The sequence below is a fragment of the Cervus canadensis genome, chromosome 17 (genome assembly GCF_019320065.1).
Source record: "Cervus canadensis isolate Bull #8, Minnesota chromosome 17, ASM1932006v1, whole genome shotgun sequence".
Classification (NCBI taxonomy): Eukaryota; Metazoa; Chordata; class Mammalia; order Artiodactyla; family Cervidae; genus Cervus; species Cervus canadensis.
This window is the reverse complement of record NC_057402.1, coordinates 22,296,536-22,315,612: the sequence shown is the minus strand read 5'-3', so window position 1 is coordinate 22,315,612 and position 19,077 is coordinate 22,296,536. Positions and strand designations below refer to the sequence as shown.

The 19,077-nt window shown below is 39.0% G+C and overlaps 1 long non-coding RNA gene across 3 annotated transcripts in view; it reads right to left on the bottom strand.

Moving 5' to 3' along the window:
• Positions 1-1,832: 1,832 nt before the first annotated feature.
• The window catches only part of LOC122419619, a 42,837-nt gene continuing 25,592 nt past the window's right edge, over positions 1,833-19,077 (bottom strand). For 2 of the 3 annotated variants that reach the window (XR_006262938.1, XR_006262939.1), the window contains exons 4-6: positions 9,299-9,461; positions 8,300-8,438; positions 1,833-2,599 (exon numbers count right to left, since the gene is read on the bottom strand). This is a non-coding gene — a long non-coding RNA (uncharacterized LOC122419619). Of the gene's footprint in view, positions 2,600-8,032; positions 8,096-8,299; positions 8,439-9,298; positions 9,462-19,077 lie in introns of all 3 variants that reach the window. The other variant, XR_006262940.1, reaches the window with a different exon arrangement.

Here is a 19,077-nt window from a genome sequence, read left to right as displayed (position 1 = left end):
TACCAAACTCATCCACCTTGTAATTATGAATATATGGACATAATTAACTGAATCACTTTGAGAGAAGAAAAAAAAATACCCTATTTAAGGCTAATTAGATGAATCATGAATGCCTGGAAGAATGCATTTCAAAAAGGTGAAAAACTTTGGATAAAAATTAATGAAGTTTCCAATTGCATTTGACCACAGAGAATATTGATAAACATTCATTCCATGCAGATTGTTGAATTGTATTGATTTAGAAACTCAAAGTATCAACAGCGCCATTGCCTCCAGAGGAGACCTGATTGCACTTACATGTCACATTCATAAAAAACATGGTGTACTAATTGGGAGTCTCCCGCCATCTGCACACTTGCTTCCAGGCGCACATGAAATGATCAATGGGAAAGCAGGGTCAGTCCAGGCAGACTGTGAGTGAAATTAAAATAATAAAATGTCTAAACATTTAACTGCAAATAGGAAATCTTTATACCCACCCACACCCTATTCTGTAGCATAAAGCTAAGGCACAATTATTCATATACCTCAAGTAATTTGCAGGCTCCATACAAAATCTCATTTAAAATAAGAAATTGCTATTTCTGCACATTTATTCTACCAAATGCCAGCTAATTGCTGCAATGGCCATTATAAAGAATAATTTTCGCTTAGTGAAAAAAAAAAAGGAATGAAGAGAACATTTTCTGGTTTTGTTCCACTGCGAAGGCTCTATTCAGTGAATGCTGAATGCACAGCGTTTCACTGCTACATTTATTATGCTAAGAGGTCAAGTATTACACAGCATCTTGTATTACGCTTTGCATGCTAAGTATTTCACTTCACAAATTGACCCTCCGGTGTACTTACTACATAATGCTTTAAAAACCCAGCTAAAACGCAGGACAATTAGCAATACTTTCACTCCCAGTGAACAATGGGAACACCAATGTAGGTGATTGCATTTACAGTGTAGCTTTCTTCACAAAACATTTTTGACACATTAAGGTACTTTGGAATTGTGCAGTACCAGTCCTCTCTTGTGAATGGCTTTCCAGCATTTGCAGAGAGAAACAGTTACTGTATGTTAGCGCTTAATTGAAAAGAATTCAGCCACGGCCTATGAAGCACCAATTAGGGTGATATTATATCATAAAAAGCTGTAATATCCATTTTCAGACTTGTGCATCAGCCAATACAAAGTAGGACACAATTAAAAAGGTATACAGTTTAAACTCTTGAAACTGTTAAATTTAATTAGGAGTTCAGTATGGGGAAAAAAAAAAGTGGGGGTGGGGTAGAGAGAAAAGGAAGTTCTCCGCAGAGCTGGAGGGCCAGCAGGCACTAGCCGCCCAGGAGGACCGCAGAAGATGGTCCTTCCTGTTTAAAACACCTTTAGTTAATACAAGGTATTTGCTTTGCCCCAGTGACTATTTCTTCAGGTCAGATGAATATTCATGCTTGTCCTCGGGAAGCGCTGCTTTCCAGTAATTCTGGTATCTGCTGGTGCCTGGGAGGGAGAGAAGGCAGAACCTGCTCTGGCCAGGGAAGTGGGAACACGGTACTGATGAGTCTCTTGCCCACACAGATCAAACACAATTAAAAGGGAGCTAAATGCATTGCTTTTTTTTTTTTTTTTTTAACATTTAGGAAAAGTTTTAATAATGAATGAACGTATTCAATGAAACATAATGAATTTGCTCCTGGAATTTGGAGACTAAGACAGGAATGTCTGGAGAGAAAAATACAGAGAACATAAAGAACACACAGTAAGAATCGTGCCAGAAGGAAAGATGAAATTCACAGATAATTGTGAAATAAAATGGACATGGCCAGATTGGTATAAGTGTCTTTGCAGGCTTGGCTCCGAATGTAATGTTTAAATACAGGAACCTGCATGAAATCCCACATTGAGGTGACAGCCGGCAGGTAATTATCAGTAAAACAACATTATCAAAGTTCTTGTGCATAGCGTGTTTGATGGACTGGAGTGCTTCTCCGTACAAATCCCACTAATATCCATTTCAATCTGTTTTAATATGTTCACAAGTTGGGGCTTATTTTGAATTCCACTGGGTAAATGAGGACAGCACACTTTGAATTTGCATACTATACACATTTCTTTCATTTATAAAGGGTTTCCTGGGTTTTTTTTTTTTTTAAAGGAAACTGCTAACATCCAGGATCCAAAAACATTCCTTCCCTATAACTAGATTGAAAATATAAAGTAACTTGTTTATTCATTGTATTTACTCCATTTGAAGGTATATAACAGGTCTAAGAAAAATGGTCTTTATTATGTTCAAAGAAGAAAAAAGTGATTTTAATGATTTATCAGTGATCACACAATTTTCTAAGGTTTCAAGGTGTTGAAATGAAAGGTTAATTTATTATTTTTCAAGTCTGTGTTTGAAAACTGCTGGTGAAAAAGTCCTCATCTCTGGTTTGGGGAGGTTTCTCTTCAATCCACAGGTCACTCCAGGCCTTTTTAAAGTTCCACCTCTATCCTGTCCAACAAATAAGCAGACCTGAAGTTGACATTTTATTGATGAGACAAGTTTGGGATGATCTAAAACCAGATATTCCACGTTCCCTTCTTTCTCAACCAACTCTTCATGACCTTTAAAAGAAATCAGCAAACAGAAAAGAGGTGTCCATTAAAAATCCAAGGATGCTCCCCTTCTCAAACCCACTCTGAGTCCTAGATAATTCAGAATACACAGTCATTACTTTGGAGCAATATCTGATATTCAGTTTTGTTTCTAATGCTTTGAATTAAATTAAAACATTAATAAAATAGTGATAGTATTGTGGAAGTCTGCAGTAAGGTTATATTAAATTGTACATGCTGGTTTTATTTTATTGGTTGTACATATAATGAGAAATATTTTTACTAGGACATTCTGCCTTTGAAAAGGGGGTCAATCAACAGATTCTAAGGTAGTACTGGTCTGAAGATGTCTTCTCTTTTAGTGAAAGTAGAACCAGCACATTTGATGAATGTGATTAACATGTGAGGAATTTTAAGGGATATGATAATGCTTGAGCAACTACATAGGAATTAAACACTGAATAGTCTAGATTCTAGACCTCTCTATCCAACCCCATTTCTGTGTTAGATCCCTCTTCCAAAATGAACAAGATGGGAGGTTCAGTTCATAAGTTTTAATGACAGTTCGGTAGCTTGTTGTATTAAGATTCTTTCTGAGATGACAGGAGATTTTACAAATGTTTTCCTGAGTTCATTTTCTAACTAATGGTATTTTTAAAATTCTCAACCTCTGAGGGGGCTGAAAGAATTAAGTATCTGATGTGGTCTGGAACTGATCTGATGATGAAAATTGCTATTGAGATACTGAAAATCTTTTTTCTTTTTTTAATGGACGAGAAATGTCTCTTCCTCCACTAATCAGCCCTATCAAAAAGATACAAAATGGCTTAGGTGCCTATACCTCATTTTTCCTTTCATTGTAGTGTTTTATCTTCTTTATACCTAGAGCTCACTCTACTGCTCAAGAAACCATCAAATGTTCATTCACTATAAGTGCCCATCTACACTATAGAAGTAGTAGAAGTAGCAGTACACCGGTTGACTTGGGGACATCTTCTGGAGGCATTGCCCAGTGACAGGAGTATATAATATGGTCCTATTTTTCAAAAAGAAAAAAAAAGGCCCCAAGAAGCCCGTTCATGGGAATGTATATATATACATATTACTGCGTACCTATATATACTTACATAGGATTACGTGGTCATAGATTAAAAATATGCAAAGATATAAGCTAGTTTGATAGCAAGGGTTGTGTCACAGGTAAGGGTAGCAGGAAAAGAGATGAGAAGGAAGGAGATATGAAAAGGAAAAAGAAAAAACAGTCTGCACAAAACCCCAACATTTGTGCTGTAATCCCATTCATTCATTAATGCAAAGACTTACATATAATGTATGCATGCATGCTAAGTCACTTCAGTCATGTCCAACTCTTTCGCCAGGCTCCTTTGTCCATGGAGGGCTTCCCAGCTAGCTCAAATGGTAAAGATCCTGCCTGCAAAGTGGGAGATCCGGGTTTGATTCCTGGGTCAGGAAGATCCCCTGGAGAAGGGCATGGCAACCCACTCCAGTATTCTTGCCCAGGTCGCAAAGAGTCAGACACGACTGAGCAACTAACACTTCACTTTTGTCCATGGGATTCTCCAGGCAAGAATACTGGAGTGGGCTGCCATGCACTCCTCCAGGGGATCTTCCCAACCCAGGGATCAAATGTATATGTACACGTAATTTTTAGTTATAATAAAAATACAAATTTGATGGTATAATTACAAATGAAACATTCCAAACTAATGGCACTGACTATGATTTAGGCTTTTAGATTGCGGGAAGTCAATCAGAGAAGTTCTCACCTAGCTCAGTCTCCAAAGTTTATTACAGTTGCTGTTAGCTAACCATTGTTTATTAATGGTTCATTTTTATTTAAGGGCTTTTTTTTTCTTTTTGGCTGTGTCGGGTCTTAGTTGCACCAAGCAGGATCTCCCGAGTTGAGGAGTGCAGGCTTAGTAGTTGTGGCACATGGGCTTAGTTGCTCTGTGGCAAGTGGGATCTTAGTTCCCCAATCAGGGATCAAACCCTTACCCCCTGCATTGCAAGGCAGATTCTAACCACTGGACCACCAGGGAAGTCTGTTCATAATTTTATTAATGATGGTTTCACTTGCGTTTTCTTCTAACTGATAAGCCAAGGCAAAGATTTGTAGCAGAAATTGATAGACATCTGGACTGGATCTTCCATAGAAACAAAACCACTTGTTTTACAGAAAAGTAGACTCAGGGAAGCTGTGAACCTGGTTGTGGCCTAGAAATTTTACTACAACTGTTTTCCTTTAATTGTGGACGTTGTTACTCCTGCAAACCATTTTCAGCCTCTAGTCAACCATATTGCAAGCAGAGATGCCCTAAAACAATTATTTTTAAAAATTGTTAAAAAAAACAATTTTCAAAAATTGGAAGCTCTCATCCTTAATGCAGGTATCTGATGTCTCTCAAGGTTGCCCAACATTTCAAAGTAGTGAAGATGCCAATAAAGAAACTCATAGATTTCTAGTTTCCATCACTTGGCCCTGATTATTTGCCTAGGCCTCTACAACCAAACTGGTGAGACAGAGAGAATACGTGACAGAGTAATGCCAGCTCCTCAGTGACTTGAGGCCAGTCACTTTCTCTCCCTGCAGCCTAGTGTCTCATGTGGTCGCTAACACATGACCTCAGAGAAACCTGTTCTTTTACTTACTAGCATTTATAATAACTTGTAGTTATATTCTTTCAGGTTTATTTGTTTAATCAATGGTCCTCTCCACTAAGACATACTATACAGATAGGGACAATATACTAGTACCCCAACATCCAGCATAGTAGCTGACACACTTGGTTAAAAATTAACTGATTTAATTGATGAGTGAGTATATGAGAAAAGTGATCTTAAAGTATCCCCTTGACTTTTATAGTTTAGGATCCTCTAAATGCATGAAACTGATTTTTTTTAATTGGACCATAATTCCATCATTCTCCCCAAACATCATCTAGTAGATTAAGTGCCTAAGTGAGCTTGGTTCTTTTCTGCACAGTTGCTCTGAAACACAAAACAAGCAAAAAAAACCTAGACCTAGTCATAGTAGTCCCATATCTCTGCCGCGGGTCAGCAAGATACCATTTCTGCTCATTTTTGTTGTATCTTAGCAGAACTACAACTCCTGCAAGATAGATACTTGTTGTATGTCCTAAAAAAAATTCCACCTTCTCTTGCTATTTTGTTTCTGGATCTTAAAATCCTAATAGTAATCAAGGCATTCCTAGAAGGAAAGGATTCATAGAAGGAAGAAGAATTATCTAGTTCAGTGATTTGCAAGCTATATTTTAGAAGCGGAACCCTATTTTATGAAAAGAAATTGTCTGCATAAACTCAATATTTCTATGTGTTAAGGGAAGGGAGAGAAAAGGAAAGACAGAGAAGGAGGGAGGAAGAGCAGAAGGAAGGAATAAAAGAAAGAAACGCTCTGTCCTGGTTGCTGTGAGAACGGGAACTCCTGAGTCCTGCTCCTCAAACTGCTTCCACCTCCACCTTGGGCTCCTGCTCCACCACCCTCTCTGCCCTCTCCACCTGCCCTGCTGGTCCATGGTGTCCCTTAAGGTACCATTAAGACCGGTCATTACAAATAGCTTGAAAGCCACTAGTTAGAACAAATACCTCCTTTTTTAAAATTTACTTTTAATTGGAGGATAATTGGTTTATAATCTTGTGTTGGTTTCTCCTTTTAACAAATAAGGAAACTAAGACTTAATGGCTGTCACAGTCCTCTTTAGTATTCCTAATCCTTCCTTCTAAAAGTCAATCCATTTTCTTTTTGTTTCTTGTTAGCAAGTTACTCTGTACATTTATCGCCAAGATAATTTTAATGGACTCCAGATCATCATGGTTCAGCAGCTTCTTCCTTTTAGGTAAACCACCATAATTTAATTTTACTCATATAGTTTTATTTCAATGAAATTTTCAAAAATGAAAAATTTTTATATCTCACAGGCACTGCTTTCCTATTACAAAAATATAAAATTTGTTTTCAAATAAAAACAACATTGACCCTTATAATCACAAGTCTAAATTTTACTTATGTTCATTATGAAAATACAGAGAGAATTAAAAGAAGGTATCATTTAATATTGTCAAATGAAACAAAGATCTCCTTCTCCAAATAAAGTGGATGTAGATATGGTTACTTAACAAAGAAAAAGCTACGTCTACCAAAGCACAGACATGAAGTTATTGATCTGGACTTGGCACAATGACAAACTACTCTCAAATCTTCCTCTTCCCAATTAAGGTGTCTCTCTTGAACTGATTGAAAGCTGTTTGATAAGTATACTTTTTTCAAGATGGTATGCTCAGTTGGGGGTCTTTTTATTAAACTGAAATTCCATCATTAGCTTTGACTAGTACCAGCTGCTGTATAAATTCTGTGTTGATGTAGACCTCCACTGGTATTCCAAATATTGCAGGTGAATCTCTGACTCCAAAATCCTCAATCATGCAATATGAATAATTAACATCTGATAAATGCAGAATGGAAAGAGCTCTCATTAGAAGACACTGTGCTAAGTCGCTTCAGTCCTGTCTGACTCTGCGATGCTATGGGCTATAGCCTGCCAGGCTCCTCTGTCCATGGGATTCTCCAGGCAAGAATACTGGAGTGGGTTGCCATGTCCTCTTCCAGGAGAAGACACTGTAGTAGGGTCTTAATCCCGTCTCAGCTCCTCAGAACACTGAACTAAATAGGACTTTAGTTGTGGGTGGGGGAGGCGGGTGGAAAAGGCATTTCTAAATCTCTCTGCTTCCTAATTTTGCCCTATACCTGACTAGAAATGGAAACATTAGACACAAGATGAAAGGTTTTAGATTTGCAGCAAACTTAAAGACAGAATCCAAGATTTAGCACGGTGCAACTAATGTTTATGTGAGCATTCTAATTCCTGACCAATTCCAAAGAATTTAGAGCTCATTCCAGCCATAATTGTTTACCCTTCTAAATAGTTTACAGTTTGTCATTATTTTAACACAAAAGCAAAACTTTCCCATTGATGAATCTAATAACATATTTACGAGATAAATGGTAATAAGGCAGGACAGAAGAATCTTAGGAAAGTTGTTTGCAATGATGAAATTATAAAAAAACATCTACTTTATATATGAGGTGTGCCTAGTGAGACTTTTCCTAAATATAGTTGGTATGTTCAGGAGATAAGTTTTAAGTCATGATAAACTTGAATCTGTGAAATAATAAAATATATTAAAATGAAACATGCCATGATAGTACAGTGGTAGACAGCAGACTGTTCTGGAGCTCAATGTCTGAGCCTCAGTTTCCTCATCAGTAAAATGGGAATAATATCAGTATCAGCCTTATGGGGCTTCCCTGGTGACTCAGATGGTAAAGAATCAGCCTGCACACACACACACACACACACACACACACACACGCTCGTGAGGTTACTTTAAGCACTGAGAGAGTACCTGTGTGGTAGTTCACGTAGCACAGTGTATTCATGATTATGTAATTCATGCACAGGAATATAACTAATAAAACAAAGTTGAAAAAAGTTTAAATCTAAGATGGATGGACAAACAAGAAAATGTTAAGTACCAATCCATAATTTGTGTTTTACTAGCTGATCATTCTGAGATAGTAAACTGTAAAATAAATTGCATTAGTATTATCCACCAAACACCTGCCACAACTTGTAACTCCCCCTCAGTGGATGAGTATTTGATGATAATTACCTCCTATTAGTCAGTGGTAAGGATGACTGCATACCCAGATAATCAAAAAACTCCTTTTCAGACCATATGATCATATTAACTTGAAGCCAATATAGAGGAGAAAAAAGTTCTTTCTGATTTACTTCTACTACACTCGGAGCTGAAACACAGTAAAAACAGATATAGATTAGACTCAGGAACAGCAAGAAGACTAGGTAAAAGGATTTGCTGTTCCACGGGAAGAGAATCTGCTCAAAAATGAAGCCAGTGCGTTTCTTTCAGTGAATATTCTTAATAGCAACACCTCGGCTTCTGACATCCGGCTTATCTGTGATGGGTCACTGGAAGCAGTAGGCAAGCACCATCTCTGGACTTGGCACAGACAGTGAGACAGGGAGGGGTCTTGCTTTTCCCTCTCCTTGGGCCTGTTCTGGGTAAATGGAGTATTACATTTTGTGCCCGTGATAATACGCTAATATGTTCATCCACATGTGTCATCAGATCTCTTCAGGATTAAGTTATAGCCTGTCTCCTGTCATGGCCAAGAATGGAAGGGCCAAAACCATTAAATGAATAATAGTAAGCACTCACTAGAGTTTCCCAAGGGGCGCTAGTGATAAAGATCTGCCTGCCAGTGCAGGAGATGCAGAAGACACAGGTCTGATCCCTGGGTCTGGGAGATCCCCTGGAGGAGGAAATGGCAACCTACTCTAGTATTCGTGCAGGAGAATCCCATGGACAGAGAAACCTGGCAGGCTTCATTCCATGGCAAGCTTCTCTGTCCATGAGGTCACAAAGAGTCAGACAGGACTGAATGTCTGAGCACGATCGCTTCAAACACTCACTAAATGTTTTTTGTTACTATCAGTGTTATCTTTATCTTTGGCAGGAATGAGGCAGACCAGCAAGGATTTGTTCCTAGAACCAAGAATGGGCTCTCTCATGTCAAGGAGGTGGGCCATTATAGGATACCTGCAGTGGAGGGTGGTAGGCGAAGGTCTGGTCCTGTGAACACAGTACCTGCAGTTGATGATGACAGACAGGCAGCAGATGGTGTCTGGCAGGGCTGCTAGTCACAGTCAGGGCCTGTACTTTCCAAACACAACTCCAGGGAGACAGGAGATCCGGGAGTGCCACTCATCACCTCTGATGATAAAGGGCAGGATTAGTCTGAGACCTGAGGCTGGGAGACAGGAAAGTGACATGGGAAAGGTGGGTCAAGAGGGAAATGGGGGAAGAATTAAAGAACCAAGAAGGGGGTTACAGTGCATTTCTGAGGGCAGCCGCTTGGTATTATGAACTGGAAGAGAGGAGGAAATAGGTTATAATAGAGACTTTTAGAAGGAATGAGCAGGCTACACGTTTGGTCCAGGTGAACACTGGATGTCCCAGCTGGTCCCCACTGATCTCTTCTCCCTTCAGTCTATGTAATAAATGTTAATTCGGTCCTGATCCTTTAAATGTGATTGCCCTAAACTCATTGAAGTTTCATCCATGTTGTAGTTTTAACAGTCTTGGTAAATCTTAAGCATGCATGCCTGCACTGGTATTTCTCTCTTAGACTATAAACTTTTAGAATATAGGGATCACATCTATATAGTTCTCTCTGAATAGTGACTATGTGAAAGCCTTTGACTGTGTGGATCACAACAAACTGTGGAAAATTCTTAAAGCGATGGGAATACCAGACCACCTTAATCTGTCTCCCGAGAAACCTGTATGTGAGTCAAGAAGCAACAGTTAGAACCAGACATGGAACAATTTGGACTGGTTCCAAATTGGGAAAGGAGTACCTCAAGGCTGTATATTGTCTCCCTGTTTATTTAACTCACTTGCAGAGTACATCATGCACAATGCCAGACTGGATCAATCACAAGCTGGAATCAAGATTGCTGAGAGAAGTATCAACAACCTCAGATATGCAAGTGATACCACTCTAATAGCAGAAAGTGAAGTGGAACTAAAGAGCCTCTTGATAAGGGTGAAAGAGGGAGAGTGAAAAAGCTGGTTTGAAACTCAACACTAAAAAAAAAACACCTAAGATCATGGCCTCTGGTCCCATCACTTCATGGCAAATAGAAAGGGAAAAAGTGGAAGCAGTGACAGGTTTTCTTTTCCTGGGCTCCAAAATCACTGTGGATGGTGACTGCAGCCATGAAATTAAAAGATGCTTGTTCCTTAGAAGAAAAACTATGACAAACCTAGACAGCGTATTCAAAAGCAGAAACATCACTTTGCCAACAAAGGTCCATCTAGTCAAAGCTATGGTTTTTCCAGTAGTCATGTACAGATGTGAGCTGGACCATAAGAAAGGCTGAGTGCCAAAGAATTGATGCTTTCAAACTATGATGCTAGAGGAGACTCTTGAGAGTCCCTTGGACAGCAAAGAGATTAAACCAGTCAATCCTAAAGGAAATCAACCTTGAATATTCATTGGAAGGACTGATACTGAAGCTGAAGTTCCAATACTCTGACTACCTGACGAGAAAAGCTGACTCATTGGAAAAGACCCTAATGCTAGGAAAGTTTGAAGGCAAAAGGAGAAGAGGGTGGCAGAAGATGAGATGATTAGATAGCATCACTGAATCAACGGACATGAATTTGAGCAAACTCTGGGAGATAGTGAAGAACCAGGAAGACTGGCATGCCGCAATCCATGAGGTCGCAAAGAGTCAGACATGACGTAGCAACTGAACAACAACTGAACAGCAAACAACTGAACAGTGTGTAACATTACAAATAAATAGATGATTAGTATTGTAAATATAAGGAAGAGGATGCTACTTACAAAATATAAAAGATGAATGAGTCAAAAAGCCCCCCACTTTGGTGAAAAGTTAGTACTGTGCTGATGAAAAAACAGCCGTATCACTTCCAATCCTTAATATGAAACTAGCTTTCTTATTCCTCTGAAAATGTTTAACGTTGTAGTCTCACCTCTAGAAGCCTGGTGTAGGGAAATAATCAGCAACAGGAACAAAGATTTTTTGGAAACATAGGAGCACCTAGATGCCTAACAGTGGAAAAATGGCCAAGTGAAGTTTGGTATATCTGTAAGGTGGAACTATCTAGCAGTTATCAAAAATCATAGTTAAAACAGTAACATTAAAATAGCAAGTGAAAAGAATATATACAGTATGTTTTCAACTGTATTTTTCCAAAAGCATAGAATTATTGGAAAGAAATATACCAAAATGCTTTAAAAATCAAAAAAGTAGGAGACAGAGAGGAGGTGATAGCAGAGAAATGGTTTGAGGGTGAGCAGTGAGGAAACAGGCATGAGGTAAAGGGAAACTATGACTTTAAACACCTACTGTGTTCTGATTCAGCTTTAGGGTCACATGTCTAGCTATTCAGTGGACACTCCCAGCTTCTTCCAACCTCAAATTCAATATGTTCCAAACTGAACTCATCTTCCCCCCAAAACTACCCTAGTTTCATGTCTATGTTGGTAACTGGGACCACCAGCAAAGCCAGAAACTTTTGAGATTTTTTGACTTTTTTTTTTTTTTTGGTCAGTGCTGCTCAGCTTGTGGGATCGTAGTTCCCCAACCAGGAATGGAACCCAGGCCCACTGCACCGGAAGCATGGAGTGCTAACCACTGGATGGCCAAGGAATTTCCTGGGCTTTAACCAGTCTTTCCTCTCTCCCTCACCCACAAGGCACTCTCCTTGCCCCCTGTGGCACTACGGTCAACTGAGAACCTACCGTCACTCACCTGTATGCCCTTTCCCCCATTTTCCCACCACTGTCTCTAATCTATCCTTTGAAATACAGTCCAAGGGATCTTTCTGATGTGCAAGTCTAATTATGTCAGCCCTTCCTTTAAGACTTTTTCCATAGATTGCTACTTTGCCTAAAATAAAGTCTACACTTCTTAATGCGGCTTGCAAGATCCTCTTCAAGTTCATTTTCAACACGCTCCTTTTGCACACCACGGCCCAGTGATACTTCCTGCTCTTCCCACCCTGTAGGTACTCTCTTCTCTCTCTGGCTGTTTGAGGGGCTTGAACACCATCTCCTAGCTTTCTGGTTAGACTGTTTCAAACCTTTAGATCTCAGCTTATAACCACTTACCCAAGCTCAGGTGAATAACCTTCTTATGTTTGAGCTGCTCTCCATGGGTCTGCAGTGCCTGGCAAAATCTGGCATACAGTATGCTCTGTCTTTGTGGGGCTAATTCACATCACCAAGAAGTTAATTAATTTCTCCAAGGACACATAGCTAGTAAATGGTGAGTCACCATTTAAGCCTAAGTCTTCTCTCATAGCACACCAAGCAGAAAATGGGGCCTCTTGGGGGGTGAATTTAGAATTATCAACCACTCTAGAGTTGATACTGGGGAGGGCTCACCATGGGCCTGCCCAGTGCTGTTCTAAACCCTTTCCAAGTATTACCTCATTTAATCCTCCAACAACCCTACAAGATAAATACAACTATTAGCCCAGAAATTCTGGAGGGGGAGACAGAGTTGCCTACGCCCAATCAAAGAATCAGAGAGAACCAGAGGAAGGCTTTTAGTCCAGGAGTACTTTAGTCAAATGCCAGGAAGTAACCATCATTTTATCACTTTAGTATTAATAACAAGTTTTAGGACTGGTTTTAGAGAAAAGCAAGTTAGCTAAGATGACCGAAATGGAACCTTCTCTAGAGTTTGCCATCCTATCACACATATCATGTATCCATATTACACACATATCCATACACATATCCATATTACACACACATGCACATGCATGTGTTGGGTTGTGTCTCACATGTGCTTGGTTATAATGCTTGTGGAAGATGCCATTGTTATGCTTTTTGGTTCTTTTGAATACAGCAGCATCTTACAGGTTCAACTACATCTACTGTACACTGGAGGGCAGAGTTTGGGATATTTGTCTTCTTTTTGCTTATCCATATTCTCTAGTTTTCTATAACACATATATATTGGTTACAGAGTAATAAATGAAGCAAAATTAAACAAGGATAAATATTCTCCATTTAGAGTTGGTACCCAGAGCTCTGAGGACTCAGTCCTTCCAAAACCTTCACCTTCCTTGAGCATAGGATGGAAATGCTAAAAAAGAATCAGAGGACCTCTGGTACAATTTTCCTCTTTTGCATTCTCTGCTTTATCACTGAGCAAATGGATAGACTCAATACCTCATAAAAGCTTTCTCTGTGCATCAAAAACTTCAAGCTATAATGTTAAATAGTAACAATAATAATAATGTGTCTGAGGCTTGTACAAAATAAATAGATTGGTTGTTGAGTGACTATTCACCCAAAATAAAAGGCTTTAAACAAAATGCTTCTCAGAATGTCACTCTATTTTCCATTTCTTCCATGTAATCCTAAGTAAATTATACTGAAAAAATCATATTTTCACTATATACAAAAATAAATGAAAAATGGATATATAGACCTAAATATAAGACCTTAAACCATAAAACTCTTAGATGAGAACATAGGTAGAACACTCTTTGACATAAATCATAGCAATATTTTTTGTCTATACCTCCTCAGTGAAAGGAAACAAAGGTAAAAATAAACAAATGGGACTTAATTAAACCTAAAAGCTTTTGCACAGCAAAGGGAACCATCACAGAATAAAAAGGCAACCTACAGAATGAGAGAAAACATTTGCAAGTGATAACGGCAGACAAGAGGTTGACAACCAAAATATACAAACAGCTCATACAGCTCAATATTTTAAAAAAATTTAAAAATGGGCAGGAGACCTGAAGAGACATTTTCCCAAAGACATACAGATGGCCAAGAGGCACATGAAAAGATGCTCAACATTGCTAATTATTAGAGAAACGCAAATCAAAACAAAAATAAGATATAATCTCACACCTGTGAAAATAGCTATCATCAAAAAAATTTACAAATAAGAAATGTTAGACGGGATGTGGAAAAAAGGGAACCCTCCTAACATTGTTGGTGGAGATGTAAATTCGTGAAACTACTATGGAAAACAGTACAAAGGTTCCTCAAAAAAGTAAAAATAGAACTACCACATGATCCAGCAAATCCACTTCTGGGTATATATCTGGAAAAAATGAAAACTCTGCTGCTGCTGCTGTTTGAAAAAATACACACACCCCAATATTCATAGCAGCACTATCTACAATAACCAAGACAAGGAAGCAACCCAAATGCCCCTCAACAAATGAACGGATAAAGAAGATATGGTGTGTATGTCTGTCGTAGAACATTACTCAGCCATAAAAAAGAATGAAATTCTGCCATTCGCAACAACATGGATGGACCTTAGTGAAAGGAGTGCTTAGTGAAATGAGTTAGATAAAGACAAATCCTGTATGATATCATTTACATGTGAAATCTAAAAAATACTACAAATGAATGTATAATAAATGCAAAACAGAATCAGACTCACATATAGAAAACTAACGGTTACCACAGAGGAGGGGAAGTGGGGAGGGGCAAAATAGAGGTATGGGATTAAGAGATACAAACTATAAAAACTACTATGTACAAAATAGATGAGCAATAAGGATATACTATATAGCACAGAAAATTGTAGCTATTAAATTTAAATGGAGTAAAATCTGTTTTAAGACTGAATCACTATGATATACATCTGAAACTAATATAACATTGTAAAGCAACTATACTTCAAAGTTTAAAAATTTTATTCTTATACACAAAAGCTTTTAGTAAGCTCTCTTCTAAAAGCATATGGAATTGGGTTTTTTTGTTTCTTTCTTTCTTTCTTTACTCAACCCATATACAAACAATACTCTTCTGTATAATTATCTTGTGAACCAAGTGGGTATTAAAATTTTTAGGGTCTGAATTAAAATCTCTTTAGGACTTCCCTGGTGGTGTGGTAAATAAGAATCTGCCTGCCAATGCAAGGGACGCAGGTTCCATCCCTGGTCCGGGAAGATTTCACGTGCCGCGAAACAAGTAAGCCAGTGCGCAACAACTACTGAGCCTGTGCCCTAGGGCCCGTGAGCCACAACGCCTGAAGCCCACTCCCTCTGGGCCCATGAACCCTAACTACTGAGCCCCTGAGTCACAACTACTGAAGCCCACTCGCCCAGGACCCATGAGTCATGACTATTGAGCCTGTGTGCTATAGCTACTGAAGCCCGCGAGCCTAGAGCCTGTGCTTTACAGAAGAGAAGCCACCGCAGTGAGAAGCCCATGCACCACAAAGAGCAACTCCTCGCTTGCCACAACTAGAGAAAACCCCCCTAAAAGCAACAAAGACCAGCAGTAGCCAAAAATAAATACATAAATAAATATTTTTAAGTCTAAAATAATTAAGTATCTCTTTAACAAACGACTTCCTGTAACGTCTCTTTATGTCTTGGCCATCATCGTCTTCGTCATCATCATCACTGCAAACATCTAGATTGAACTTGACATTTACACATCATTTCTATACAGGTATCTCTCTCCACATTTGCCCCACTAAGCCCTCTTTGTTACTGAGGAAGAAACTGAGGTTCACGGAGGCCAAAGGACTTGCTTAAAGTACACAGCTTCTGCAAGTACAGAGCCAGACCTCAACCTCAAATCTGACAGCTCTACATTTGTTGTTCTTTATTCTACCACACTGCTGTTCATTTCCTTACCATAACATGCTGTTCATGTTACTGGTGGTGGCCTTCGGCTCGACCTAAAAATTTTAAATTAAACCTTTGAGAAACTGCCTTTACCACAATCCCTAGAAACCAACCCAGGCATACAAGCTTTGTCAGGAAAAAAACCCTCCTATCTTATTTCATATCTGTCCACCCTTTTAAATCTAGCGCTAAACCTTAAGGACAGGCCTTTGAAAATTCAAAATTGGCAGAGAGAGGGAGAAAGAAGAAAGCAGGTTTTAGCGAGTTTTCTCTGTATTACAACTGATGGGAAGGCAACTTTTGTCTCTCTCCAATCACTAACATTTTAAAAGTTCTTTGAAAACAAGCGGTATGAACAAAACGCTCTTTTGGGAAGAGGCTAATACAGTCATGGCTGACTCTTTGTGACCCCATGGACTGTAGCCTGCCAGGCTCCCCTATCCAGGGAATTTTCCAGGCAAGAATACTGAAGCAGGTTGACATTCCCTTCGTCCGGGGAACTTCCCGACCCAAGGATTGAACCCAGGTCTCCTGCATTGGAGGCAGATTCTTTAGCATCTGAGCCACCAGGGAAGCCCTTAGGGAAAGGCAAGCTTAGGCAATAGAGGGTAAGGCAATACACAGTAAAAGAACCAGACTATAGTGCTAGAGGGAAATTCTGGATTTCAGGGTTTCGAATGTGTGAAGCATCTTGCCTGAAGAGTAAGCACATAAGAGCTACAGCGTATGTCTGCCTAAGCATGTTGCATGTAATGTTTGGGGCATATTTATACTAAAAATTCTTCAGTGTTTACATGAAATTAAATGTAACTGGGCACCCTGTATTTATCTAGCCACCCTACCCAGGGGCTGGTCCCCAAGGCAGCCTTGAGTCAGGTACAGAACATGCTTGTTTGGAGACATTCCTGATAAGCCAAGAGCTAGAACTCAGCTGACATGAGACATCTAAATTAAGTCCTTGTATATATATGTCTATTTCATGTGTTTTATCATCCACTTGGATATTTTGTCTTTGACTGAAAGTCTCTATAAACTGTGCCTGAATACCATGGCGTTAATCACAAGCTCCTGAAGTATCTTTATATTGTGTGCAATAAATGCCCATATACTTAGGAGTTAAAGTAAGAAATACTCGCCACAACATTTAGTTAAAATTACAAAGGGAGTATAAATTAAGCCATCATTTTGTTAAAGTGTATATTGTAAGTCTTATTTAATTTCCCCATGTTCTTAGATGTGTGTTTGTGTAACTGTTGTGTCAAGACTTTCACTGATAAAGTATTTCAATTAGCTGGTAAAAGAATACATTGAAGGAGTTACAACTGATGTACATTTGGGCTAAATACCTATAATCAGAGTTGTTTCTCACCTGAGTTGCTCTTACTGATGCTATGTTAACAAGTGGCCCTGATTGCTGGCAATAGCTCACTTAACATGTTCATGTTTGCATGGTAATCACATAAAAATACTGACTCACTAGTACTTGGAAAAAGAACCTGATACTAGGTTTAGGCTGAATAAGTTATAAGGCTACTTTGTCATCTCTGGAAGCCTTGTTCCCAAGTCACCAGGATTTTAACACAGGACTGATTTGAGACCAATTGAGAGATGAAATGATACAGGGTGGGCAGAGGGGCACTGAAGTAAACTGGTGAATTGAAGGTGCCGAGTCACCTGCTTTCACGCTCACCCACGCCCATGTTTCCAGCCACTTGCCACTGCTCCCTGGGTAGTCGGGGCTTATGACTTGGGTGTAATCTTATAGACAAAAATGGCTGAAATAAGCCGAAAAGGCAGGAAGAGTGGCAGCTATAGTAGTGTCGTCACCGACATCGTAGTGGGGAAATTCAGGGCAGACACGTACAAGGAAGTAAAATCTCCTTCATCCACCAGCAGTCTCTTCTGTCCCTGGGTGGTTTGTGTGATGATTATATCACTCTTCAACAATCTCCTACCACTGTTTTATAATCACGAAATTATCATCAACACTTTTTTCCTCACAAGCTATTTATTCTCCACCTCATTTTTTCATAACCTCATAATCTCAGTTCACAGAAACGACCAAAGAATTCTCAAGATCTAATTCTATCCCGCTACTTTCCCCCAAATCACCTTAATGTGGTATTCTGGGAAATTTAGGGAGCACATCGTTGTCAAAGAAAAGTAGCATTTCTGTGGCAAGGCAAGTAATCTCTCTTCTTTGCAACTCAGCATAAGACCTGCGTGTAAAAATTAAAGAAGAAAATGTTCACATGGCTCAATTTCATGACTTCAGCAGGTCAACTCAAGGTACGGGCAAATTATGCCTTTCCGACAAAGCCATCACGGGAAACCTGAGATGGCCACTCTGAACAGCCTGGCCTGTAGGAAGTTTAAAGAATGAAATCTACCCCATGTCTTAGATATGTTCCATGTTTATAAGCAATTTCATCACTGAGAACTTTGTAGAGAATGAAGTTCTTCCTCCTAGCTCTGCTGAATATAATTTCCTTGGGATAGTGGGTCTAACAAGACAGTAAGAAAAAGTCAGTGGTCTCTAAAAAGGCTACTTTCTCTTGCTCAGGGTCTCCTTGTCTAGTCCCATGTAATGATCTTTATCCCAAATCAATGTAGCTAAGCACTCCCATGTACCTCCAGAGCATGCAGAGCTTTGAGAGGGGGAATTTTATCTTATAATGTAAATATGCTTAATATAATTTTGAACAGACAATACATTCACATTGTACAAAAGTTAAAATGACATAAAAAGGCATGCATTGAGAAGCTGCGCTTCACCCCTTTTTCCCGTCCACCCTACTAATTCCGGATGCCCCCTAGAGGTAAGCATGTGCATTAGTTTCTTTGGGAGTCTTTAAATATTTTTATGCATATTCAAGCAGACATTATTAATTCTCCTATATTTCCTATCTCATTTTCCTATATTTCATATACAAAAAGCAACACATGCTATACATATTCTGCAGTTTGCTTCTTTCATAGAGAAATACACCCTGGAGATCACTTCCTATCAATAGATAGTGAGCATTTATTAAAACTCCATAAAGCGTCCTTGTCAACAGACACTCCAAATGTTCCTAACTCTTACCATCACAAACAATGCTTCAGTGAACAACTGGTTTATGTGTCCTTTCATACACATACAGATATATCTGTAAGATACATTTCCAGAAGTGGGACTTCATAGAACTTTTATTAAATACCTCCATCTTACT